We start from the raw sequence: 27,479 nt of genomic DNA, 5'->3' as shown, positions 1-27,479 counted from the left end.
AAAAACATCTCAGGCCTGTAATGATCAAGAAAATAAGAACATTGGCTTTCAATACAATGATGTATAAAAACAACTTAGGTGGTATCTCTGGTCATTGAATGCTTGCCTATACCAGATGGACCAGATTTGGTCAGGAGAACATTAGCAGCACGTGAGTATTAGAATTAACAAGCAAGTCAAATTCTGAAATTATAATGGATTTGCTGACAGTTGAAAATTAAATATTAATCCCCTTACTTTTTAATGAAAGGAATAAAATGGGGCATGTCAGTTTCTACAAATTAAAACTTAGTTTGACTTGCTTCTGAGTCATGCAGTATTTATACCTATTAAGAATTGTCTGAAAATATGTGAAAATTATATCCATGTGATGCATTTCGTGCTTTCCTGAGATTTAAAGGTTGGCAGATTCTGTAATAAAGTGAAGGAAGAAAGCCAGAGGCTGAAGGGAAAAAAAATAAGAAACTTGGACAACTATTGGAGGGAAGAACTGTGAGAGATGCTCCTTAATTTGGCTGTCCTATTTCAATAGCAATCTGGGAGCAGTGCAAAGAAATTCTAAACTAAATCAAACGGCTAACTCCCTCCACTAACCACAGGGTCACTGAGGTCAGAACACGTTCCAAAAGTCTGGAGTTGAGTCCAGTTGCCCACAGTCCTGATCTGGTACCACAAGATGCCCATAGGATACATAACTTTTCTTTTTCTTTTAGGTGGGTTTCTCCCAACCGTCTTCAAAACCTAAAATGGATGTGCCCCATTTATTGGCCTTGTTCTTCAGTCAGAAAGACAGTCAAATTCACAGTCCTCATTCTGCATCTGTCTTTTTTGTTCCCTTGGCCATGAGTCCAGGGCTAGATTCAACGTTTATTTCTTATCTTGCTTCTTGAGCATGGGTAGGCAAACTAAGGCCCGGGGGCTGGATTTGGCCCAATAGCCTTCTAAATCCAGCCTGTGGACGGTCTGGGAACCAACATGTTTTTACATGAGTAAAGTGTGTCCTTATATTTAAAATGCATCTCTTGGTTATTTGTGGGGCATAGGAATTTGTTCAATCCCCCCCCCAATATATATTCACCCACCCGCCCACTAATCATATATATATAGTCCATCCCCCCATAAGGTCTGAGGGACAGTGGACCAGCCCCATGCTGGCTAGGTCTATCTGTTATTCTATATCTACCACACACTGTTTAATGTTGTTTTTTGCTTGTTCATGCTCCATGTTGAGTAGGATCTGTGGATTGAATCCTAAAGTTGTTATTATATTTTCCACTGCTCGTTTCCATGTGGACTGAAATTTGTCTATAATAGGGAAGCAAGGCCACTTGGAAGGAAGGCTAGTCTCAGCCAGTAATTAAGAGTGGCAAGCCACACTCTGGCCTCGATTTTTATGTATCTAGTTTTGAGGCGTATGGTTGTGTTGGAGACATATTTAGGTACAGTGGTACCTCGGGTTAAGTACTTAATTTGTTCCGGAGGTCCGTTCTTAACCTGAAACTGTTCTTAACCTGAAGCACCACTTTAGATAATGGGGCCTCCTGTTGTCGCCGCACTGCCGGAGCACGATTTCTGTTCTCATCCTGAAGCAAAGTTCTTAACTCGAGGTACTACTTCTGGGTCAGCAGAGTCTGTAACCTGAAGCGTATGTAACCTGAAGCATATGTAACCCGAGGTACCACTGTACTTGTAGAACATATCTTAGGAATTTAGATTGCACCAATTCTACTGGAGTGCAGTTGGCGAAGGGGCCTAATTGGGCACCGTATAACAATTGTGCCTGCACTTGAATATAGTGTAGAAGCTGCAGCTTGGGCAAAATTGGCTGCTGAGCAGATCAGTTTATTGGAACCCTGTAATACCAATGGAGTTGTATAGGCTACCAGGCTAAAGGTGAGATGCTTGTGATAGTTTCAAAGGCCCCAAACCATTTGATGCCTAAATACTTAAAGTACTGTCTCTTCCCACATGAACCTGTTCATGAGTGCGCCTGTGAATTCTCCCTGAGGAACTTGCAGCTGAACCAGGTCAGATTGAATTGATGGGCAGAGGGGTCAATTTCAGTTTCAGAACGTCAAATATAATATTGACTTGCAGCAGAATCCTAAGGACATTATTCAGAAGTTTCTTGCTGGCTTCAGTGTGACTCACTTCATAGATGTATGTGTTTAGGATTGCAGCATAGAACCTCCTTTTTTTGTGTGTATGCCACTTCACACTGGTTCAATCTAATTCCTTGATTGTCAATGATTAACTGCCTTTCTGTTACACAGATATAAAAAGGTTTATCAGATTTGCTCGAAGAAAGCCATGCGTGTTTTTATTTTATCTCCCGCAAACGAAAATAATTATCAGCTAAATCAAATGCCTGCACAAATCAATACAAGTGACCACATCAATTGGTCCCTGTTTGAAGCTGTGCAAACGTAAGATGTTTTCAATGAAGTTTCCCTTCAGGTAAGAAGTCAAGACAGTGCTTGGTAGTTAACTCTCTGTGTTCCAAAATATGTGAGTTGTGCTTCGAGGACCCGATCTCTGCTTGGAGAAATAAAGACACGTGGACACAGTGTATAAGGTTAATGGGCAAGAAAAGGCCACAACTTTATTGTTCACAGCATGTGAGAAGGTATTGGCTTAGGCATTGGACCACGGAAGATTTGACTCCACCCATTCGGAGAGGGGTGAGTCTGAAGAGGGGTTAACCCCCTGTAGGGGGAGCCTGTTGATGCTAATACAAGTATAAGCTCTCCCCTGATGTCACCGAGGGTCGTGCCATGGCCCCCTGCCACACAGGCATCGGACAGGATCCACGACCACCGGATTCCTTTAACGGAATACCCAAATTTGAAGGGGTAGGCGATGGCCACACCTTTCTTTTTTTAAAAGAATATTTATTAAGATTTTCACAATGTAATACAAACAGAAAAAAGAAAATAAAAAAGAACAATACCAAACAAAAACAAAAACAAACACAAAAATAACAACATTTAAGAAACAATTTCATCTTTCAGAACAATTATTGCTTTAGCTTGTTTCTTGGACTTCCCCACACCTCCCTCCTTTGTATTCCAATGCTATTGTTTGTTCAGCAAATCCTTTCCCTCTTTACTTTTATCTCAATTTCTATCTTAATATTTTAACTTTACCTTTCCCTCTCTTTAACATTCCATTTTTCCATAGTACCTCAAACCTTGTTACTATAAACCCCTTAACTTCAATCCAACATCATTCCATCATACATTAATTTTACATTGTTTCTGTAAATAATCTTTAAATTTCTTCCACCTGCTCTTCTCCCTGGTCTCGGATTCTGCCAGTCATTTCTGCTAATTCCATCACCTTCATCTGCCATTCTTCCAAAGTGGGTAGTTCTTGTGTCTTCCAATACTTTGCGATGAGTATTCTTGCTGCTGTTGTTGCATCCATAAAAAAAATTCTGTCTTTCTTTGGCACCAATTGGCAAACCATACCCACCAACCAACCAACCACACCTTGCCCTTCCACACACCAACAAGACATTCCAATGCCTAACCACCAAATACCAAAAAAGTTGTGACGATTGCTACGAGGTAGGCGAAAATACCCAAAAGGCCAGTGCCAATTTGCCAGTTGGAAAAAAATTCCTACCAGGCCCCCTGGGCAACCTGGGTGACCAACCATAGGTCCATAGCAAGCTCATGAGAAAAGCTAAGCCCTAAAGGGAGTGGTGGGTGGGTGACTCGATGCGAAAAGGTGAGGAAATGGGCGGAATGGCTGGCGCAGCTGTATTTGAGCAGCAAACCACGCCCCCACCAAGCCCCCCGGTTGGGTGCTCAACCGGGGGCGTGGCGCACCAGCCATGTGAATGGGGCAGGGGGCAGATTGCCCCCTGCGTGACGCGGGAATCGTCTCCTGCTCACAAAACCTCCCCTCCGGAAGGAGGAGAGGCCTTATATGATTAATTCTGTAACCATGGTGCTCTGGGATATTATAAGCATATGTCAGTGTGCCATGTGCAAAAAATAACCAAATTTCTCTGTCAAATAAATCCTGCACCAAGAAGCCTGAATTCTGTGAATTTTGCAGATTTGCATGTATTCCCTTAGTTTACATAGGTCACAATCTAGTACCATTGTGAACAGAGCACTGACATATCAAATCCCTTGTGGCTTAGCACAACTTTGTTGCCTCTTTTTGTCCTGGCATGTTTGCTGGCAATCTACCTGGCACTGCTGCTTTTAACATACCCTCCAACATTTCTCTGATGAAAATAGGGACAGACCATTCCATAATGTTAATTTTACTATTTATACCCTACACATCCAGCCACTCTGGGCAGCTTCCAGTAAATATATAAACATAATAAAACAGTAAACATTAAAAAAAGGCCTTCCCTGTACAGAATTGCCTTCAGATGGCTTGGGGGTTGGATAACTCCATACCCTCCAACACTTCTCCAAGGAAAGTGCAAGTAGATGAATAGGTACCGCTCCAGCGGAAAGGTAAACAGCGTTTCTGTGCACTGCTCTGGTTTGCCAGAAGAGCCTTAATCATGCTGGCCACATGACCCGGAAGCTGTACACTGGCTCCCTCGGCCAATAAAGCGAGATGAGCGTCGCAACCCCAGAGTCGTCCGCGACTGGACCTAAAGGTCAGGGGTCCCTTTACCTTTAAGGAAAAGTGAGACATTATGGGATCAAATCAGGAACTAGGACAGCTTTTCTAAATCAGAGATGTCCCTGTAAAATAGGGACACTTGGAGGGTCTGTTTTAATGATCGGTGCTTTTAATTACAATTATATTGTGTAATTGTATGATATTATGTGTTTTAAAATTGTTTCGTACTGGCTTCGAACTGTTTCAGGAAAGGTATCTTAGAAATATAGTACACCCCTTTCACCGCACATTGGCCCTGCAGATTGAAACTGCACAAGTAAAAAGTTGGATTCTCGGGATGCTGAATTCTGCACCAATGACCATTTTTGTGGCTTTTTCTGCACGGAATTGCTCCGTGCATGCCCCCGTGAACATTAGAGGGTGCGTTCGCATTAAACCGCATAAAGGAGTTTAGCAGCCCTGAAGTATGTTAACACACTAAATGCTCCCTTTACTGCCTCTTCTCATAGAATAAAGTCCTTTAACATAAAAAGCTCTAAGCACAGCATGAATGCTTAAATCATTGTAATTGGGCCTCCTCGGAGGTGAGGGCCGGTCGAAACAGCATGCCTGATGGCCCCATAGACAATTGGAAATGGCTGCGTGGCTATTTATAAAGCAGTTTTTGACCTCATTTATTTCCTGCTGTGTGAATGGTCCTTAAAAGTGCTTTAAATTAAGTGGCTGCATTTACAGTGTTTTTAAAACATAAGGCTGAACGGAGCTTGGAAGGGTTATAAGTTTGAATGAGCAAAACAACGACCAAGGGCCAATCTATGCACGACCCTAAGGTCTTGATTCTGCTTTGCGTTCTTGGCTCTTGTGTGGCAAATATCAGCAGGGGAGAAAGGGGATTCAGACTGGTACCATGGCATGGAGGAGGAAGGAATTTAGAATCATAGAGTCATAGAATCATAGAGTTGGAAGAGACCACAAGGGCCATCGAGTCCAACCCCCTGCCAAGCAGGAAACACCATCAGAGCACTTCTGACATATGGTTGTCAAGCCTCTGCTTAAAGACCTCCAAAGAAGGTGACTCCATCACACTCCTTGGCAGCAAATTCCACTGTCGAACAGCTCTTACTGTCAGGAAGTTCTTCCTAATGTTTAGGTGGAATCTTCTTTCTTGTAGTTTGGATCCATTGCTCCGTGTCCACTTCTCTGGAGCAGCAGAAAACAACCTTTCTCCCTCCTCTATGTGACATCCTTTTATATATTTGAACATGGCTATCATATCACCCCTTAACCTCCTCTTCTCCAGGCTAAACATGCCCAGCTCCCTTAGCCGTTCCTCATAAGGCATCGTTTCCAGGCCTTTGACCATTTTGGTTCCTTCCTCTGGACACGTTCCAGTTTGTCAGTGTCCTTCTTGCACTGTGGTGCCCAGAACTGGACACAGTACTCCAGGTGAGGTCTGACCAGAGCAGAATACAGTGGCACTATTACTTCCCTTGATCTAGATGCTATACTCCTATTGATGCAGCCCAGAATTGCATTGGCTTTTTTAGCTGCCGCGTCACACTGTTGGCTCATGTCAAGTTTGTGGTCAACCAAGACTCCTAGATCCTTTTCACATGTACTGCTCTCAAGCCAGGTGTCACCCATCTTGTATTTGTGCCTCTCATTTTTTTTGCCCAAGTGCAATACTTTACAATTCTCCCTGTTAAAATTCATCTTGTTTGTTTTTGCCCAGTTCTCTAATCTGTCAAGGTGGTTTTGAAGTGTGATCCTGTCCTCTGGGGTGTTAGCCACCCCTCCCAGTTTGGTGTTTATTCTGATCCAAATCACCCTGCCACTGCTGCCTCAACAGCTGCTATTTGCCCTGTGAGAAAAACTGCCACTTGCATTAATGACAGCTCCCCCCACCGAAGGTAAATAGCAGTTGTTGGAGGGAGAGGAGAATTAAGGCCACGACAACTTTCCGTCAGGAACAGCTTTTTGTGACTTCCTTTCATCTGAGACACTTTCTTTTGAATCACGTTTGACATTTCCAGTGGAAATCTCTGTTCTAGATGTTTCTATGACGATCCTGCAGCCACAGATTTAAAAATGTCATTTCTCCAATAAAATAAAAAGGCCACCGTAATGATTTCATTTTGCAAGCATGTGTTTTGTTTTCTAAACAGGAGAAGTCCTGAATGCTGCCCTTAGCTTTAGCACAATCAATTATGTCACTTTTAAATTAATCTGCATTGTTGTGCTGAATAATTTCCTTTGCTGGAATGATGTAAGACGCAGTAAAATATTTCTGTGTTGCCCATTGGGGATTCTTGAGGCGAATTCAGATGAAGTATTCCATCAGGGTTATGGGCCCAGCCACAACACTTTTTTTTTAATGCTTCCAATTTTAAGGTGTCTTATGAATAAGGTTTATTAATCTTTAATAGAAATGACTTTGGGACTATAAATATAAAGAGCAGGTTTATGTCTAGACTATAAAATAAATAATTGAAAATAAATTTGGGGATAAAATTCATTAAAGCTATATGCTACTTTTAATTATATAGAGTTAAATGAATATGTTCTTCTAAACCCTCAACATTTTCTAATTTTTTTTCTTTTTTAATTTTTTTTTATTGATTGTCAGAAGAATAAACAAACCAACAGCAACTGTATAGTGCATGCATGCCCATACAATTAATTGGATCTTTCCTGATGCAGAAGAAGCAGGAACCAACAGCCATGTGTTGTTGGACTATAACTCCCATCATCCCTAACCATTGGGGGTACTAACTGGGACTGGTGGGATTTGGAGCCCAAAAATATGTGAAGGCTCCTAGGTTAGCCACTCATGCTTTAGTCCCAACGGGACAAATCAGTGATTAACTTAAGGACCATTGATTACAACAAGGGTATAGTATGACTAATTTAGGCTGCAATCCTAATTAGGCGAACTGTCTCGCCAGAGTGGTGCATGTTCTAGTTATCTCTCGCTTGGACTACTGCAATGCGCTCTACTTGGGGCTACCTTTGAAGATGACTCGGAAACTACAACTAATCCAGAATGTGGCAGCTAGACTGGTGACTGGGAGCGGCCACCGAGGCCACATAACACCGGTCTTGAAAGACCAACATTGGCACCGAGTATGGATTTACCCAACAGTAACTGCATTTACTCTATAAAAGACTATGTATCACCAATGTATCAATGAACAATTTAATTCTGCATTTTGTGTTCCTGCATTTTGTGACTCCTTCATGCCTTCTCCCTACACTGTGTAAATTCTGAATCACTGCAACTCCATACTTCTCTGACCCTGGTGGGCTGGGGGTTTATTTGTCTTCCTAGAGGGGCACAGATGTCAGGATGTTATGTTTTGAGTTAGCACTAGAGTGTTGAGCAAACATCTCTTTGAAATGTTCTGGGAACAATGGAATGTCGCTAAGAGCATCCCTAAGTGTGTTTGTTAAACTGAAAGTTAAAAGAGCCCTCAATGCTCTCAGGGTCACATGTGTGCAGAATTATGTCCTTCTGTGCATTGCTAACCTACAAGTAAATATTGTTTGCACTGTGTTTCAAGGATCTGCCTGGATTATTCTTATTTTCCAGTCATCTTCAGTTTCATATTATGTTGCAAAAGCTGTAGAGTGGGAAACAACTGAGTATGTCCATCTTAAAGGCTGCTATTCAAGTTTCCATATGATAGCGTGTGGACAGAATTAATTTTGGCAAGAGCCTTTGTTCTGCCTACAAAGTAGATATTGTCACAAAACGCGTTTTCCTCTTGCTTCTGTGAACAATATGAATTTTATCAAGTCTCTCAGGTTTCCCCCCTTGAAAACATTTACCGTAGTCTGTCAAATATTTCACCCTATTCCATCAATTAAATCATCTTTGTGTTCATTCTTTCAACATTAATCTATTCAGCTCTGTTTCATTTTTTGCCAAAAAGATGTCATTTCTCCAAAGCTCCCCCCTCCCAGTCACTGTTACTGCTGTTGAACTTTAATCTTAGCAATATCTGTTAAATAACACATACAGCAAATGAGATACGGAACACATTTCTTCTAGGCAATAGCACCTTTCAGTAGAAGGTACCTACACTGCTTGATGCCGAAATTATAAGGAATTGGGCCGAGGTAACTGAGTATGCAGCTCAGGATTCCATAGTTGGCATATAATGCTACATATAGGCAGTGCTTTTTTCCTAAAAAAAGTTTAGGGGCACTGTCCTTTTCCTACTCATATTGAAATATTACCCATCAATGAAGCCAAACTAAGATTCACAAAATGTTAAGGGGTATGCGTACCCCGTGTACCCCCAGAAAAAAATCACTGCTTATATGTAAAGGTAAAGGTAAAGGACCCCTGGACACTTAAGTCCAGTCAAAGGAGACTATGGGGTTGCGGTGCTCATCTCACTTTCAGGCCGAGGGAACTGGCATTTGTCCACAAACAGCTTCTGGGGTCATGTGGCCAGCATGACTGAACCGCTTCTGGCACAACGGAACACCGTGACGGAAACCAGAGTGCACGGAAACGCCGTTTACCTTCCCACCGCAGCGGTACCTATTTATCTACTTGCACTGGTGTGCTTTCAAACTGCTAGGTTGGCAGGGACAGAGCAACAAAATATCACCCCATCATGGGGATTTGAACCTCTGACCTTCTGTTCAGCAAGCCCAAGAGGCTCAGCGGTTTAGACCACAGCGCCACCCACATTCTTATAGAGTCAGACTACTGGGCTGTCTAGTCCAGTGTAAGTGCTATCACCTTGTTCTGAGATGCCTCTCCCAAAACTACTACTTAATGTGTTCTGAGTCATGGGGTGTGGAGAGAATCATAGAACTGCAGAGTTGAAAGAGTTCGTGAACATCATCTAGTCCAACCCGCTGCAATGGTTTTCCCAATGTGGGACTTCAACCCATGATTCTGAGGTTAAGAGTCTCACTCTCTACCAACTAAGTGTATGGACTTTACAGGGCTTAGTTTATTTTTATTTTTTTAGTTGCTATTTTGTTAATGTACATTTCCAAGCAGAATTCAAAGTGTTGGTGCTGACCTTTAAAGCCCTAAATGGCCTCGGCCCAGTATACATGAAGGAGTGTCTCCACCCACATTGTTCAGCCCGAGCACTGAGATCCAGCGTCGAGGGCCTTCTGGCGGTTCACTCATTGCAAGAAGTGAGGTTACAGGGAACCAGACAGAGGGCCTTCTCGGTAGTGGTGCCCACCCTGTGGAACACCCTCCCTTCAGATGTGAAGGAAATAAGCAGCTATCCTATCTTTAAAAGACATCTGAAGGCAGCCATCAGGGAAGTTTTTAATATTTAATGCTATACTGTTTTTAACACTTGATTGGGAGCTGCCCAGAGTGGCTGGGGAAACTCAGCCAGATGGGCGGGGTATAAATAATAAATTATTATTATTATTATCATTATAATTATTATTCTTATTATTATGCTTACTGCCAGGTTGGATGCCACTGTGTGATGGCGACAATGCTTGGACTATTGCAATGAGCTCTACTTGGGGATACATTTGAAGGTCACTCAGAAACTACAAGTAATCCAGAATGCGGCAGCTAGACTGGTGACTGGGAGTGGCCACCGAGACCATATAACACCGGTCCTGAAAGAGCTACATTGGCTCCCACCATGTTTCTGAGCACAATTCAAGGTGTTGGTGCTAACCTTTAAAGCCCTAAATGGCCTTGGCCTTTCACTATACCTGAAGGAGTGTCTCCACTCCCATTGTTCTGCCCAGACACTGAGGTCCAGCTCCAAGGGCCTTCTGGGGTTTCCCTCACTGTGAGAAGTGAGGTTACAGGGAACAAGGCAGAGGGCCTTCATGGTAGTGGCACCTGCCCTGTGGAATGCCCTCCCATCAGATGTCAAAGAAATAAGCACCTATTTGACTTTTTGAAGACTTCTGAAGGCAGCCCTGTTTATGGAAGTTTTTAATGTTTGAAGTTTTATCGTGTTTTTAATATTCTGCTGGGAGAAGTCCAGAGTGGCTGGGGAAACCTGGCTGGATGGGAGGGGTATAAACAATAAATGATGATGATGATGCCTTCCCTGGATCTGGCAGGTGGTGAGGGGTTTTCTTGGGCTTGGGGAACCCTTTTTGGCTTCATCCTCACTGGGAAGTGGATCACAGCTTCTCTGCCTATTTACAGTGGTACCTCGGGTTAAGAACTTCATTTGTTCTGGAGGTCCGTTCTTAACCTGACACTGTTCTTAACCTGAGACACCACTTTAGCTAATGGGGCCTCCCGCTGCCACTGCACCGCCGCCGCCCATTTTCTGTTCTCATTCTGAAGCAAAGTTCTTAACCCGAGGTACCATTTCTGGGTTAGTGGAGTCTGTAACCTGAAGCGTCTGTAACCTGAAGCGTCTGTAAACCGAGGTACCACTGTATATAGATACATAAAAGAACACATATTTGTCACTGCATATTTCTGTTTCTTTGCTTAAGGAAGGTAGATTTCTAGGGGCCGTTGAGTAATTTTTTTTTGTAAAGAGGGTGGTAGGCCAAATAAGTTTGGGAACTTCTCATCTTGATCCTCCATATCACCCTAAAAGATTGGGAGTCAGGAGACCACCACTTGCTTGAACACCTTGCCCAAGACTAGGTAGCAATTATCCAGTACATTTTTTTATTTAATGACCCAACTACTGCCTCTTTTGAAATCTGTGAGACCATACCTTCACACAATGAAGCATTTACCCAGACACCCACTTGTCCAAACCATCTTGGGGAAATGTTATCAGCCAAGAAAGGCAAAGGCTGAGCATACAACATAGTCATCCTTTTTTCTCCAGTGTGTGCTGCCCATATCCTCAGGCTGCATCAAGCTGGTACCATTGACTGACTGCCCTAACAATGGCATCTAAGAAGCAACAGATAAGATTTGCGAATTGGTCACAGTAAGTAGTGTGTTGCTCCTCCTTAGGGAACAAGATGCAACAGCCTCATGATCAATCTGAAAAGTTATGACTCTGTGGGCACAAAATGGTGGTGGAAAAGTAAAGTTTCTGTACCACCACTTGCCTGCTATAGTAAAGATACATTGTAGAATGCCTTTAAAAAGGTAAAGGAATCCCTGACCATTAGGTCCAGTCATGACTGACTCTGGGGTTGCAGCACTCATCTCACTTTACTGGCGGAGGGAGCCGGCATACAGCTTCTGGATCATGTGGCCAGCATGACTAAGCCGCTTCTGACGAACCAGAGCAGCGCACGGAAACGCCGTTTACCTTCCTGCCTATTTATCTACTTGCACTTTGATGTGCTTTCAAACTGCTAGGGTGGCAGGAGCAGGGACCGAGCAATGGGAGCTCACCCCGTTGCGGGGATTCGAACCGCTGACCTTCTGATTGGCAAGTCCTAGGCTCCTGTGTGCCTTCCCTCCCAAACACATTCAACATTTTTCTTTTTTTACTGGTTCAGTACAAAGGTAGAAATAGGAGAATGGTTTGCTCTCAAGCCTGCCTTCAGTTCAGTAGATCTTAGTGCCATAGAATTCCTACGCAATGTTAATTTCATCTAAGAAAAGCTTACTATGGGAACTTAATTTTGCAACCAAACTTAAAAACAGAGAAACAAGAGCCTCTGAAGGTGCTATGCACTTCTTTTCTTGAGATTCAAGCAATTTTCTTCATTTGACCAGTTTGGTGAGAGCTGAGTGGGCACTTGTGAAAACAAATTAGTTGAGAAAAGGAAAGAAAGTGAGAGTACTCATCAAACCCAAAGGCCAAATTGGGGTCACATTATTCAGTGCTGCCATTCTAGAATCCATATATACATTAGCTGCAGCTAATCTTAGAGGTCAGAGAGCAGCGGCGAGAAAGAAACAGCAAGTGAAGTAAATTAATTCACAGTATTTCTTCGGTTATCAACAAAACTTGTGTAGCAGTACACACCCCCATTATAGGGAAGAAAAGACTAAAGGATTCCACCCAAGGCCATATCCGCCAAAGTTGTGACGAATTGCTACGGGGAAGACAAAACCTGCCAATGCAGGACAATGTCTTCCCGGTCCTTCAACAGCGACCAGTCAAAGACCGCAGCAGCGCCCGCTAAACAGGAAGAAAAAGGTAACCTGCAAACAAAAAAACATTAAACTAAGGGAGGGTAGGGAGGGTGAATCTCCTGAGCCGACTGCCTGGATACTGTTGGCTCCACCCCCTATTTATAAATGGGACTGGCCCCACCTCCCAGCAAGAAACTTGATTACTGAGGCTGGGCGTGAGCCTCTGAATAATAACACTGATAAGCAACCAGCCCCCTTTTACCACTAGGCTCCCTGGGAACTGTAGTCCCGCAGGCAATCCTGCAAAGGGCACCCATATTATGAAATGTGAGTGTTCAATATTTGCAGTCATTGAAAAGTCAGGATGTCACCCCTAGATCACCTAAGTCTTCCCTTTTCTCACTTCTACTATATCCCCCACAATGTACAGTGCTTGGGCATTACATACCAGTAATAATCAATAATCATGTCCAGTGAATTAACTAAAACTTCTGCTTTCTTTTCTTTGGTTAACCACTGCCCTTGTCTAGGATCAAATCCAGTCTTGTGGCAATTTTGCAGCCGATTTGAGAGCAGAGACTAGTTTTTAATTTTGTTTTTAAATTTTTTTAGAGGCAATTGTATACGTTTTGATTTGTTTATCGCTGTCACCGCAGTGATGACTGAAGAGGAAAAAGCCCTTGAACTCTGCAGACAGCGAGAAAAAAACATACCTTTGTAAGGAAGTGCATAATGTATTAATTTTTGCAATATTCCCTAGTGTACATGTAGAGAAGGGTCTGTCAGCAGTTTTACAGACCATAATGTTTTTTTTACCTCTAGATGTTTATAACTCAGATCTAAACATTCACTGCAGGCTAATTTTTTTTTAATACAAAGTTGCATCCTGGAAACAGATTATGTGTCAAACTTCATTTCTTTAAAACAAAAATCTTGACAATTTTTTGTTGTGAAGAACCCCAGCTAAAAAGTTTTTGTGCTCATGTAGCACAAACAATCCCTATGTCTTTTGAAAACTTTTGCTTAATAGGTTGAGATGCACTCATTTGAATTTCGATATAATCTGAATGACACCAAATTGAAAGGCATTCAATTTCTAATTTTGAAAAGCATTCAAACTGGGGTGGGGGTGGGGGTTGCACCTGGCAGGAACACTCAGAACTCGTCCACGGAAATGAAGCGCTTATTTTAGGGAAATGAAGAAGAGAAGGGGCTGACAGGAGGCATTCAGGAGAGGCACTAGCCAATCACGCTGGAGACTTCTGCGAGAAGGAGGGATTTCAACATGATCATTTTGGCAAATGACTTGGATTTTCTGTTGAAGTGTTTAATAAGGGGCAGGATGTGAGTTTCAGTGAAGCATGGGCAAGGAGCCAAGTGTATTTACATTAGATCGTGAGAAGAACTTTGTTAAGTAGGTCAGTCGTTTTCAGGCTTCCAACTTCAGCAAATCCTTCACATATTGATGTCTGCGATGGAAGATGGGAGCATTGAGGAAGATTGTGGAGTGCATTGGGTATGGAGCCGGTTTGTGTAAATTCCTAGTTGACATCCATTACTCTATTGTCACTTCACTTTACATAGTCGGTTTAGCAGTGATAGGCAAATTATCTGTCTAGAACTAGTAATGCAGCAGCTGGACTGGTGACTGGAAGTGTCTACTGGGACCATGTAACACCAGTCCTAAAAGATCTACATTGTTTCCAAGCACAATTCAAAGTGTTGGTGCTGACCTTTAAAGCCCTAAATAGCCTCAGCTCTGAGGACCTTCTGGTGATTTCCTCACAGCGAAAGGTGAAGTTACAAGGAACCAGGCAGAGGGCCTTCTCAGCAGTGGTGCCCTACTTGTTGAATGCACTTCCATCAGATGTCAAGGAAAGAAACAACTACCTGACTTTTAAAAGACATCTGAAGGCAGCCCTGTATTGGGCAGTTTTTAACGTTTGACGTTTTGTTATGTTTTTATGCATGTTGGAAGCTGTGCAGAGTGGCTGGGGCAACCCAGCCAGATAAGGGAGGTGTAAATAATAATAATAATAATAATAATAATAATAATAATAATAATATGATGATGATGATTGTGATGATAATGATGATGAACAAGCTACCAGTCTCATTGAAGAACCCCTTCAGAGTGCCCTAGAATCTACAAAGTACAAACCTAGTTTTGAAAACTACTGCAGTGGGTTGTACATATAGAGGACTCTGAGAAAGATTGGTCAGTATATAACCACAAAATCCAAGCCTAGCTTTAATTACACTGGTCAAAAATGTAGTTAATAGACTGTAAAGATAACATTTTATCAAGAATGTGTAGTTTATTGCTAGAATGGTATACAAAAGACGAAGAAGTAAAATGATAGAAGAATGATAGAAGAAGAATGATAAAATGGGCAGTTGATATTGGGCATAACATTGAATTGGATGCGTGGAAAAGATTATGGAAGGAGGGTTTGAGATTTACAGGATGCATGGCTTTAAAGGAAAACTTGCTAAAAATGATGTATAGATGGCATTTGACGCCAGTAAAATTAGCTAAAATGTATAGGAAAAAAGAAAGAAAATGTTGGAAATGTAAAAAGGCAGATGGGGACTATTTCCATATGTGGTGAACCTGTGATAAGGTAAAAAAAAATTTGGGAATCAATTTATAATGATTCCCCAAAAGACCAGAAGCGTGTCTATTAGGCTTAATAGGAACAGAAATTAAAATAGAAGATCAAAATTTGTTCATGTATGCTACAGCTGCCGCGAGGACCCTTCTGGCCCAAAGATGGAAAGTACAAGATATACCAACTATACAGGAGTGGCAGGCGAAGTTGACAGAATATGCAGAACTTGCCAAACTGTCAGGGAGGATCCGGGACCAGGGAGATCAAAGATACCAAAATAACTGGAGTAAATTTATTGAATATTTAAAGAAGAATTGTAAAGAGGTCAAGACACTAGCAGGATTGACATAATACCTCCAATGTATAATAGTACTAATATGAGAATGATGTGTGTGATGGAAAGAGGATAAATATACCAGTTGTGGGGAGGGAGGGGGGTCGCGACTCGGCAGAGTCAAAGGGAATGTATGGTGCTATTACAATTTGTTGGAAAAGAATATGTAAGGAAAACAATAAAAAATCACTTGGAAAAAACAAAACAAAAATGTAGCTAGAGGAAGATGAGAGTTTGACCAATTTGACCAGAGAAAAAGTTTTGTCTGCCTGGCTGATATGTTTCCAGCTATGGTTCAATGTGTTCAAACCTATTAACAAAATAAAATTATATAGACTCAACATGCCAAAAGAGGATATGCAAAAGTTTTGGTTTCAGACAGGAGTCCTTTGCTATCAAAAACTCAAAATCACCTACTAGGCAAACAACAGTATCAGATAATTAGTTTTGGTATACTTAAATATTAATACAATTTAGTTTCCATTCATTTACAGTGACAGTTCAAATTTCAGATAGTGAAACGTTAATAATTTATGAAGAGCATTTGTGTGTGTGTGTGTGTGTGTGTGTGTGTGTGTGTTGTTGTTTTTTTTGCACTTTCCAGACTGATTATCCATTGGTTTATGTTTCAGGTTTAGAATTTACTCTATTTTCCAACAATGTTGTCTAAGAAGAACTTTAAATTATGTCAACGTTGCATTGCTACTAGTAGAGATATTTCCATACCACATAAAAATGGGGGGTGGGGGGGACAGTAGGCATGGAGTAAACAGAGGACTAAAGAATGTCCACAGTAATTACAACTACTTTAAATTATTGAATAAATGACATTTTTATAGCTAAATATGGTGCCGAACTTTTAACGAACGCGACATTTTAGGGTCACTAACTTGACACTCTGTTGAGCACCGTACCATCAAAAATGAGAAGAAGGGTGTCCTAGAGGTGATGCTACATATCACAGGGTTTGAACCTCAAACCATGAAGGTGGATCACCAATTACCTAAATTCTACACTACCAGGACCACAGAGTAGCTAACTTCAGCTACTTTAAGATGGGATACAAACAACATTGATTAGCTGATCAGCCCTGTGCCTTTGCAATAGTTGCTGAGCAGCACTTGGAAAGTTTGAAACCACCCAGGCAAAGGAAAATGGGTCACATGACACTATTGTGACATCAGATGAGGGACAGGTAAGCTGCCCCACCCATCAAATATGGCCTGTTGAGGGAGGGGAGGGTGGTCAGGGGTCAGTCTATCATCTGGATCCAGTTCCCCACCTGATATACATGTAACCTGAAGGTTTGATTTGCAATGTTACCGGTATGCTGATGACTCACAGCTCTGCCTTCCCCCACCCCATCTTCTGGTATCAGGGAGGTTGTTAAAACCCCAAACTGGCAGTTCTGGGATGGAAGAGGTTAAATCTGGGCAAGATGGAGGTACGTGTGTTGAGAGATCACGGCTCTTGAAGGAGGATTACAACTGATGCTTCCCTGAAAAGACCCAGGTCCTTTTGAAAAGCAAGCCCATGGTTTAGAGTGCCCATGGACATGGCAAGGAATGGATGAGGGAGCCCAGGTCTCATCAGTATCTAGAAGTGGCTTTTTTCCGGCTTTTGCCATATGCCAACTACGGCTGTTTCAGAAGAGGGCACACCAAGTCATAGTGAGATTCATGATCTGGTCACATCCAAATTATGCTGTGCCTTTTTTGTCCCACTTGCTGGTTCTAGGATGGAAACATGGGTAGCTCAATGGTGGTCTAAACCACTGATCCTCTTGGGCTTGCCGATTGGAAGGTCGGCAGTTCGAATCCCCGCAATGGGGTGAGCTCCCGTTGATCTGTCCCAGCTCCTGCCAACCTAGCAGTTTGAAAGCACGGCAGTTCTAGTAGATAAATAGGTACTGTTGTGGTGGGAATGTAAACGGTGTTTTCATGAGCTCTGGTTTCCGTCATCGTGTTCTGTTGCGCCAGAAGCAGTTTAGTCATGCTAGCCACATGACTTGGAAAGCTGTCTGTGGACAAATGCTGGCTCCCTTGACCTGAAGCGAGATGAACACCACCGCCCCATATAGTCGCCTTGACTGGATTTAACTGTCCAGGGGTCCTTTACCTTCTTTACCCTCTAGGATGGGATGTTGGTATGTTATCGGAGTTCTGAGTTTAATTTTAACTTTGTGAATCTGTTTTCTTTTTAATAATATTGATTGTTCATACTTGTAGTTTTTGTTGATTATAAGCTTGTTTTCATGGACTTTCCTTGGAAAAGTGGCATAAAAGGGTTTTTTAATGAATAACATGAAATAGTTAAAAATCTTGAATTGTAATGGTTGTGGAAGGGAATGGGAATGCCAGTAAATGGAATAGTTGCCTGTTTAGAAAAAATATCTACAGTGGTACCTCGGGGTACATGCGCTTTAGGTTACAGACTCCGCTAACCCAGAAATAGTACCTCGGGTTAAGAACTTTGCTTCAGGATGAGAACAGAAATCGTGTGCCTGCGGCATGACAGCAGCGGGAGGCCCCATTAGCTAAAGTGGTGCTTCAGGTTAAGAACAGTTTCAGGTTAAGATCGGACCTCTGGAACGAATTAAGTACATAACCAGAGGTACCACTGTAATGCTTCAGACAGGGTGCCCATTGTAATTTGGAATCCCTGTCCTTTAGAATATAAGACTCCGCTCAGAAAAATGATTTTTCATTTGCAGACTAGTCTCTGTTAGATGGGCTCTTTAACATAAAAAGATAATCTCAAACATTTTTAACCATTTGCTTCTTACATTTCTTGCTATGTGGAAAGAAACAAACCAAAACATTTTAACCCTCCCCTTTCAGCCAACCTCAGATTTTTCCAAATTTGTCCTATGATGAATTGTGGCATGGATGATTGGATGTTACACTCCATTACAGTTTGACAGTGGACTGCTTTGCCTGGTGTACCATGCTGGGAAAATAAAGAACAATATATCATCTTGATGGCCCTTCATGACTGAAATTTTTGGGAAGACATGGTTCATTGAAATTCCCTGTTCAGACAGGAATGATTTTAGTTAACCTCTGCATTGCAATGAAATGAAGCAACTGGCCCAGGAGAGGATTGGGATGGGAGGTTGGCAGTGGGAGGAAATAGAATAGATTCAAATTATATACAATAAAAAGAGGGTTGATTTGTCCCTATGGAGGCATTGCCACCTGCATGTGGAAGGAGAGGAAAATAACATAGCTGAGCCCTGTTCCACATCCCCCCTTCCTTCTTGGAATCCATGTATTTCAGAACTCTGGCCATAACAATACCTCTTCTATCTGCATTCAGTTCTTCCCTTTGTCTCATACAAGGACTTCCTTCCATTTTTGTTTGCGATTCAAGGACCCTCCCCCCATGCTTGTGGATAAGAAAGACACACGGACACAGATTTAAAGGTTAATGGGCTAGAAAAGGCCACAACTTTATTGATTACGGCATGTGAGAGGTATTGGCTTAGGCATTGGAAGAACACCAACGATCGACTCCGCCCTCATGGAGGGGCGAGTCTAACGGGTTAACCACCAGTAGGGGGAGCCTGTTGATGCAAATGCAACTGTAAGCTCCCTCCTGATGTCACCGGGGGTCGTGCCATGGCCCCCAGCCACAGCAGGGCATCGGACAGGATCCACGACCGCCGGATTCCTTTAACAGAATGCCCATAAGGAAGGGGTAGGCAATGGCCACACCCTGCCCTTCCATATTCCAACACAGATTCCAATGCCTAACTGCCAAATACCAGAAAGTTGTGACAAGTTGCTACGAGGTAGGCGAAAAAACTAAGAGGCCGGTGCCAATTTGCCAATTGGGAAAGAACTCCTACCAAGCCCCTCGGACAACCAAGGCGACCAACCAAAGGTCCATAGCAAGGTCAATTGCAAGGAACTGAACTAAAGGGAGGGTGGGTGGGTGACCTGTAAGAAACCAGCAGCACAATGTGGGGAAGAGCTGCCGCGGCTGCATTTAGGCAGCTAAACCCCGCCCCGAGCTTCCCACCGATTGGAGGCCTGACCGGGGGTGGGGCGCGTCAGCGTTGATGATATGCAGGGGGCTGGCATGCCCCCTGCAAAGCACAGGAAAAGGCTCCCGATCGCAATCCCTCCCCTCCGGGAGGAGGAGAGGCTTTCCCATATTGCTCAGGGCTCTTATTCAGTTCCAAAATCTTTAATATATTTTTGGTGCTGTGTCCAGTCCTCCGTGCTCTCAATCCAGCGCCCAGCCAAGCCCAGAGCTGGTTTCAACCATGCACATATTTTTTCTCTGATTTGATTGTATTGCATTTCTATTGCTGTACTGAAAGAAAAAAAAAGATAAAAATAATACTCATCTAATGATGACTGAAAAGGCTGCTGAACTTACTGTGGCATTAATTAATAGCTAGTAATGACTATCTGTCAGTCGCTTCTGAATTTTATTCTGCAATGATGAAGTCCATCTTTTATCATCAGCCCATACACCACAGTGAAATTCAACTGAAGAACATCAGGTGGCAATAGCTGTTGTATTTAAACTAGAAAGGAATCCAGTGATTAATTGCGATAGGAGTGACAGGTAATAGAACTGCCTAATCAAAACTGTTTACATTTTTCTCTATTACAGATTCAATTAAATATTCAAGATATATGATGGAATAAGTAATGCAGGATAATCTGGGCAATTTAATTTCATCTTTAGTTGAAATAGGCAAAGTGAAGGGGAAATATTTGAGATACACTACATAGAATTCAAGTGACATTTAAGGCAAATTAGCTCATCACAAAGCCACTGAAAAGCACATTCTTTAAAGGTTCACAGATCAAGTGATCCAATAACTTGAAGGGCATATGTTTTCATCCATTTAGGTTCTACTTGCATGCAGTAATGCTTTCTATGGACATATATATGGTCAGGGCATGTGGCCTTTTAAGAAAAATAAAAGTTGCACGCTAAATTATAAAATGTATCTTTCACCTTGGCTATATCTTGAGCTGTCATATTTTTTTCAGGCAATATTTTGGAGATTTCAAATCAGGAGAAGAAACGTCCAAGGAATTTCAAGGGCAGTAAAAAAAAGTTTCGGTAGGAACAATGTGTTAGGATATTTCCGTTCCACCTTAAAAGGGAGCAGGATGTTTGTGTCACAGCCTGCGTATTTCCTGTTTCACAGGATGTTTATGTTGTGTCTTTGCTTTCGTTTCTTTCTCTCTGCCGGAACTCTCAAGCAGGCAGTCGTGTTTTTCTTTGTTCTGACCAAAGCTGAATAAACTTCTATATAATGCTCTCCTGTGTGCATCTTTCGCTGTGTGAACACTGCTGATAAGAGCGTGCATCGGCTCTAGAATGTGGGAAGCTATTTCTGGAGCTCGTGTCGCTAATTGCTGATACTGCGTGTCTACGGGAGAACAATGGACGTCCGGAGACGATGTGGAGGTCAAGATGGACTTTGTCTCCCTGGCAGTATCCCAACACAATGTTCCTTATGGAGATTCTACAGATTCTGGGCTATATAGTTCAGTAAAAAAATTGCCCAGTTGTTTTAATTCTATCTAGATAAAAGTAAGTGGCTGCCAAAATTGAAAGTCTGTTTTGTAATTTAGCTGTGATTTCTCTGAGTTATTAAATCCTGCTAAGGATCCAGATGCAGTGATACTAAAGTCTTTGAATACAGTGGAACCTCGGTTCCTAAACACCTCCATTGTCGTACGTTTCGTTTCTTGAACGCTGAAAACCTGGAATTAAATGCTTCCGTTTTTGAACATTTTTCGGAACCCAAACATGCAGTGTGGTGTCTGCTAAGTGCAAGAAGCTCTTGCAACCAATGGGAAGCCATGCCTTGGTTTTCGAACGTTTTGGAAGCTGAACGGGCTTCCGGAATGAATTTCGTTTGAGAACCGAGGTGGCGCTGTATAGTTTTTGATGCCACTTTGTATCACATTCTGGCACTAATACTATCAATAATTGCCTTTGAAGAGGCAGTGTTAATCTGATGGGAGAAGGCTCCCATCGATTTCTATGGGACAAGGTAACTGAGTTGAAATCTGGGATCATGTTGAGAGGTGGCTAAATCTGTCCTCATCCAGGTGAGGGTAGGTTAGGGACAAGTTCAGCCCATTCTCCCATCTGTGTCATCATTTTCAATTTCCCCATATTTTAACATCTCCCAGTCAAAAAGTAAAGGTCTGAGGTTGGGAGAAATGTTGTTTGTGTGAAGGCAACATTGTCCTTCAGCCATGACACTTTGAGGAGTAACCTATACACAAATTCAAAAATACATGACATCTCTCTCTCCCTGTCTCTCTCACACACCTGTCATAATGATGAATCATTTGCTAGTACAGTGGTACCTCTAGTTATGAACCTAATTCATTCCAGAGGTCCGTTCTTAACCTGAAACTGTTCTTAACTAGAGGCGTGCTTTCGCTAATGGGGCCTTTTGCTGCCGCTGCGCTGCCGGCAGATAATTTCCGTTCTCATCCTGGGGCAAAGTTCTCAACTCAAGGTAACTCTTCCAGGTTAGCAGAGTTTGTAACCTGAGGCATTTGTATCTCGAGGTACCCTGTAAATAATAATGGCATTATTTTGAAAGGATTCCACAATACATGGACCCTGCCCCATTTTTGCAGACTCAGGAAGGCAGAAAAGCTAATGCAAATAGCAGTGTCAGGGAGAAAAGGGTCTAAATCTTGCCACCCCATCCCCCAGCTGTGATCTTAATAATAATGAACTCCACCCACCCACAATTGCTGGTCTCTGCATAACGTGAAGGTTAAATGCAAAGATACATTTAATGGCCCATTTAGTGTGGCCCAAAATTGGATAACTGGTTTCAGATGAAAGGATTCCTTAGTAAAATATGCAGTTATGTGAATGGATTCCTCAGTAAAAGTTGCAAGAAAGGGGCAAGGTCAATTCATTGCCAACAAAGGTGTTTACGTCTGAGAAAGGACAGAATGTTGTACAATGTCCGCTTTCCTTCCATGCAGCAAAGAGAGACGAATAGTTTTTAAGTCCTCCTCCAGTTATTATTATTATTTTTAAGTAACTCCTGTTTAAGTTCATCACAGTGCCCCCACTTGAGCAACTTAATATTTCAGCGATGAATTACTCCTATTGTACCTTGAGAACCTGACAGTTATGCAATTTCCAATGATGAATAGAAATGATAATGGAATAATGAGGATAAAGGAAAGCCATCTGCCGAAACCTTTCAGACACAAATGTGTTCTATTGAAGATCAATTCATCTAGAAAAAGTGGGATAATAAAAAAAAGGGATGGAAATGGGAGGGAAAAGTGGAACAAGAGTGAGAAGCTTTTAAGTGAAAGCAGGATAACTGTGAATACATCTTGCTTTTAAGCTTGGTGTTCTCAAGACATTAGAATACCTGTAACCCTTACCATTTCACCAATGATGTGATGGTCTTTATGGTTCTTCTAGGTGAATTGCAGATGATCACCCTGAGAACAGAATGCCAAAGGAGTAACAGAGGCAGGAGAAATTATTTCAAGTTATGAGATTACAGTATTTTTTGCTCTATAAGACTCACCTTTTCCCTCCTAAAAAGTAAGGGGAAATGTGTGTGCGTCTTATGGAGCGAATGCAGGCTGTGCAGCTATCCCAGAAGCCAGAACAGCAAGAGGGATTGCTGCTTTCACTGCGCAGCGATCCCCCTTGCTGTTCTGGCTTCTGAGATTCAGAATATATTTTTTTCTTGTTTTCCTCCTCCAAAAACTAGGTGTGTCTTGTGGTCTGGTGCGTCTTATAGAGCGTAAAATATGGTACATAATAGACAGAATAGGTAGCATCTCCATTTTGCACCATTGCAGGTGGGGCTGCTGCCTGCTGAGACTGGCTAAACAGAAGGCAAGGAGTCCAACAGTAGGTGGAGCTAGAACCAGGAAGAGTCAACTAATTCTGGTTTTGTCCCCTTCCTGCTCCCCACTGAGTTCTACAAGGGCAACTCTGAGAATCAAGAGGAAGAGGAAACTGAGCTGGAGTTTCGCCCCCTGGATTGGTTGTAAGTAGGTAGGCAAGCAGGTGGTAGCACATGGAGGACATACCAGGGTTGGTGGAGAAGAGGCCCATTCACCCTAATGAAGCTGCCTCCCATCCTCTACTCAAAGTCCAAAATGTTTGCTGCTGTAGTTGGAACTTTAGCTAAACAGATCTTGTTGTTGTTGTTTAGTGGTTTAGTCGTGTCTGACTCTTCGTGACCCCCATGGACCAGAGCACGCCCGGCACTCCTGTCTTCCACTGCCTCCCACAGTTTGGTCAAACCCATGCTGGTAGCTTTGAGAACACTATCCAACCATCTCGTCCTCTGTCGTCCCCTTCTCCTTGTGCCCTCCATCTTTCCCAACATCAGGGTCTTTTCCAGGGAGTCTTCTCTTCTCAGGAGGTGGCCAAAGTATTGGAGCCTCAGCTTCAGGATCTGTCCTTCCAGTGAGCACTCAGGGCTGATTTCCTTCAGAATGGATAGGTTTGATCTTCTTGCAGTCCATGGGACTCTCAAGAGTCTCCTCCAGCACCATAATTCAAAAGCAAAACTGATCTAGTTTATTTATAGAAGAAGAAGAAGAAGAAGAAGAAGAAGAAGAAGAAGAAGAAGAAGAAGCCTCTCTCTCTTCATTTCTGTGCCTTGAAACAGCTTTGCACAATGCAAAGAAATATATTGAATTTTGACAGGCCATGTGAGGACTTTTGCAAAACTCATCGGCTAACTCTAATGAAATGGAGGCAATGGATTATAGTAGCTGAGCTTTTGGATGGGGGAAAAAAAAAAGACACGTCTAGGTCATCTGATCCCTACAGTTAATTACAGTGACTTGTTAACCTTGTAGCTGAAAGCACCACTGAGCATCTGAAAAATCACTGGGGATTTTATTTCAAGTGCTTATTTCCCCCCAGAAATCCTGATGAGCACACTAATCAACTCTCATACTTTAATAGTGTCGTCATAGCAGCTTTCTGAGGCAGCGTGAATAATTGCATGCCATCTGTATCTTTCCACGTGCATAACAAATCTCAGTAACCCAAATGAAAACTACATTTGCTGATCTGTTCATTGCTCTGAATTCATGCATGAAATGCAAGAGAATGGGAACATTTATTTACCTATCCCCATGAGAAGGTTTAATCTCTTTTCTTCCCTTCTTTGATGAGAATATGTGAGGGGTACTTTCTGGGGACTACACTGTCATGGAATTCTACTCAATATTGATCCAGAGCAGATTCCAATGTATAGTTAGCAGAGTAACAACTTAAACACATTGCAGGATCCCTCCCCCAAAATAGACCAGGGGCAATTAATATTTCATCCAGTAAAGTTTTACTGCTACTGAAGGCAAATGAGCATAATGGTCACAAATCCAATACATTCAGGATTGGCACTGTCCATAAGAAATCAATTTGCAGCAGACTTAACTTAATCTTGCAATAACTTATAATAAGTCTAAACCTTAACACTCTATACAGAACACCACACCAGAAGGAAAAGAGATAGAAAGTGTGAAACCCAGGCTCCTTCTGGCCTTACTTTTATAGTCAGCATGACCTTGACAGAAGAGATAAGAGAACCAGTTTAAGCCACTTGTACTCAGCTTCCCTGAAGGAATAACCCAAACATCAGGAACCTTCTGCTTGTTTCTTTCACACAGAGAAGCTTCCAGAACCCTCTTGAATTTATTAGAACAGGGAAGATTGCTACACATCGGATCAATACTTTCTGTACTAAAAATGCAAACTGACATGCATTTCTCAGTGGTGGTTGGGGCCATAGATACCTTACTTTTGACAGTGAGCCAAAATCCGACACTCTCAGGCACCTCTCTCCATAGTCAAGCAAGCAAAGACTCTCCTCCCTGAAAGAGAGGGGAGTGGTTGTGGACGGGAGCCTGAGCACCGCCCACAGCAGGGGGCTCAGCCCCCTGCCTTTCTGTTCCCTGGCTGGCGCTCCTCCCACCAACCGGCACCCAATCGGGTGCCGCTGGGGGGTGTGGTCAGCCAAGTTCAAATTGCAGCGCCAGCCCTCTCCTCAGCCTCTTTTCACTCCGTCTCGCCGAGAGTCAGCTAGGAGTCATCACAGTCATCACAGGGAAGAGCCACAAGGTTTGGAGTTGGGGGGTCTGTGTGTGTGGAGGCTTGCCTTTTAACTTTAGGAGGCTTGCGTGCGCTCATTGCTTTACTGCTTTTAAAAATCCAGGTTTGCCTTGCTGTGTCCTCTTTTTCCCATGTAAAAACCTACATTTAACCTTCCATTTCCCCCCCCCCCTCCTGGTTCTTGATTTGTTTGTGTGGTCTAAGTGTGAATTACCTTTCTTAAGCTGCAGCTTGTTCCCTTGCCCAGCACATGCCCCCGGTGAGGTCTGAGTGTGAGTGTGGCTCCATCTTTCTTTCTCCCTTGTCTCCTTGCTTGTCTTCCCTGCCTCTGCTTGGTAGCTGTGCGTTTTATTTTAATTTTTTGCCAGGGTGATTGTACATTTCCCCTCTATTGCCCTTGCCTGTCCAATTGTGTGGCTGGTCTGGGTGACTGCATGGTGCTGATAATGCCAAGGTTGCAAGTTTGATCCCTGTATGGGACAGCTGAATATTTCTGCATTGCCTGGGTTGGACTAGATGATCCTCAGGGTTCCTTTTCCTGTTCCTTTCTAATTTTAAGTTGTGTGTGTGTGTGTGCTTGCAGCGTGTGTTTGTGCCTGCCGTTTATTGATTTATTACTCTTCTAGCGTGGGTTTAATTTACCTTGCCATCCCTTCCATTGGTACCACTTAAATCGGGAGCCCCATGTAAATTTTAAAGGCTGCCGGGGCTTGGGAAAGACTGTACGCTTAAACCTCACCCCTCTTGGTTTCTCTAAGCCACCCCCCCCCCCTTTCGCTTGATGTTTGGAGGATAGAAATAAGGCAGGGCTTGGGGTGGACAATTCAGGGTTTCTGATCAGGGAACCATTCCTCAGCACGGCACGTTTATACGTTTAGAACCTTTGAAGGTGTGCCTTTGCCTGGTTCTTGTCATTGGCTTCACTTGCCAGTACAGGCTCCCTAAAGAAAACCACTTTTAAACAACAACAACAACAACAACAACAAGGTTACGGCTTATGGTACCTTAATGAAAAGTCCAGGTTTATATTTCCACTTCATTTCGGCTCACTGTAAGGACATCTATTTTTCCTTTTCTTCAAAAGATTTTTCCTTACCCGGCATGTTCATTTTCCCTCCCCCCCTCCTCCCTCCCCCCACCCCTCCCCTTTCAGGAGATACATTGGTCTTTGGAGTTTCCTTTGAGTAATCACAGTTGCCAGACGGGTTTTTCAACTCCTGGGGCAGGCTTGATTGCTCTCTGAGTGACCAGCATTTTGGGAGGCATTGTCTTTATGCACCTGGCAGTTCAGCAGCTCTAGTTGCATTGTCAGTTTAACTAACCAGCAGTTTGACCAATTACAGTCTTTTGTCTGTTTAAGCACCCTTATTTCCCTCAACTGGTCTTGAGCCGACCTTGTGGGCAAAGATTTACTTTTCTTTGTTTGGCAAAGTTTCCTTTGTTTGATAAAGTTTCTCCAGCAGGGCCGCTGGTGTGGAATCTGATTGATTTCCTTTTCTCTTATTTCGGCTGCAGCTTCTGAGCATCTCCTTGTAAGCAGTTATTTTCAATTCTGTTTGATTACTTGGCATTGCTTTGCACCTAGATTTGCCTATCATTTAAAAGGGGCAACTTAAGAGCTTGGATAGCTCAACTGGTTGGAGCATAATGCTGATAATGCCAAGGTTGCTGGTTATTGTTCATTTTGTCAGCATTTACGCGGAGCAATTGATAATAGTAATTCCTACTCATAGCTATAAATCCATTGGCTATTAATTGAGATACTATTGATTAATAGTTAATTCATCAACTGTGCTCTGAACTTTATTGATGCACAATA

The 27,479-nt window shown here is 42.7% G+C and overlaps 1 long non-coding RNA gene across 1 annotated transcript in view; it reads left to right on the top strand.

Moving 5' to 3' along the window:
• The first annotated feature begins 4,567 nt into the window (after positions 1–4,567).
• LOC310657413 overlaps positions 4,568–27,479 on the top strand; it is an 83,497-nt gene continuing 60,585 nt past the window's right edge. The window contains exon 1 of the long non-coding RNA XR_014501760.1: positions 4,568–4,659. This is a non-coding gene — a long non-coding RNA (uncharacterized lncRNA). The remainder of the gene's footprint in view (positions 4,660–27,479) is intronic.

This window comes from Podarcis tiliguerta, assembly GCF_965153285.1.
Source record: "Podarcis tiliguerta genome assembly, chromosome: 9".
Lineage (NCBI taxonomy): Eukaryota > Metazoa > Chordata > Lepidosauria > Squamata > Lacertidae > Podarcis > Podarcis tiliguerta.
The sequence above is the reverse complement of the archived record's forward strand: the minus strand, read 5'-3'. Positions and strand labels throughout refer to the sequence as shown.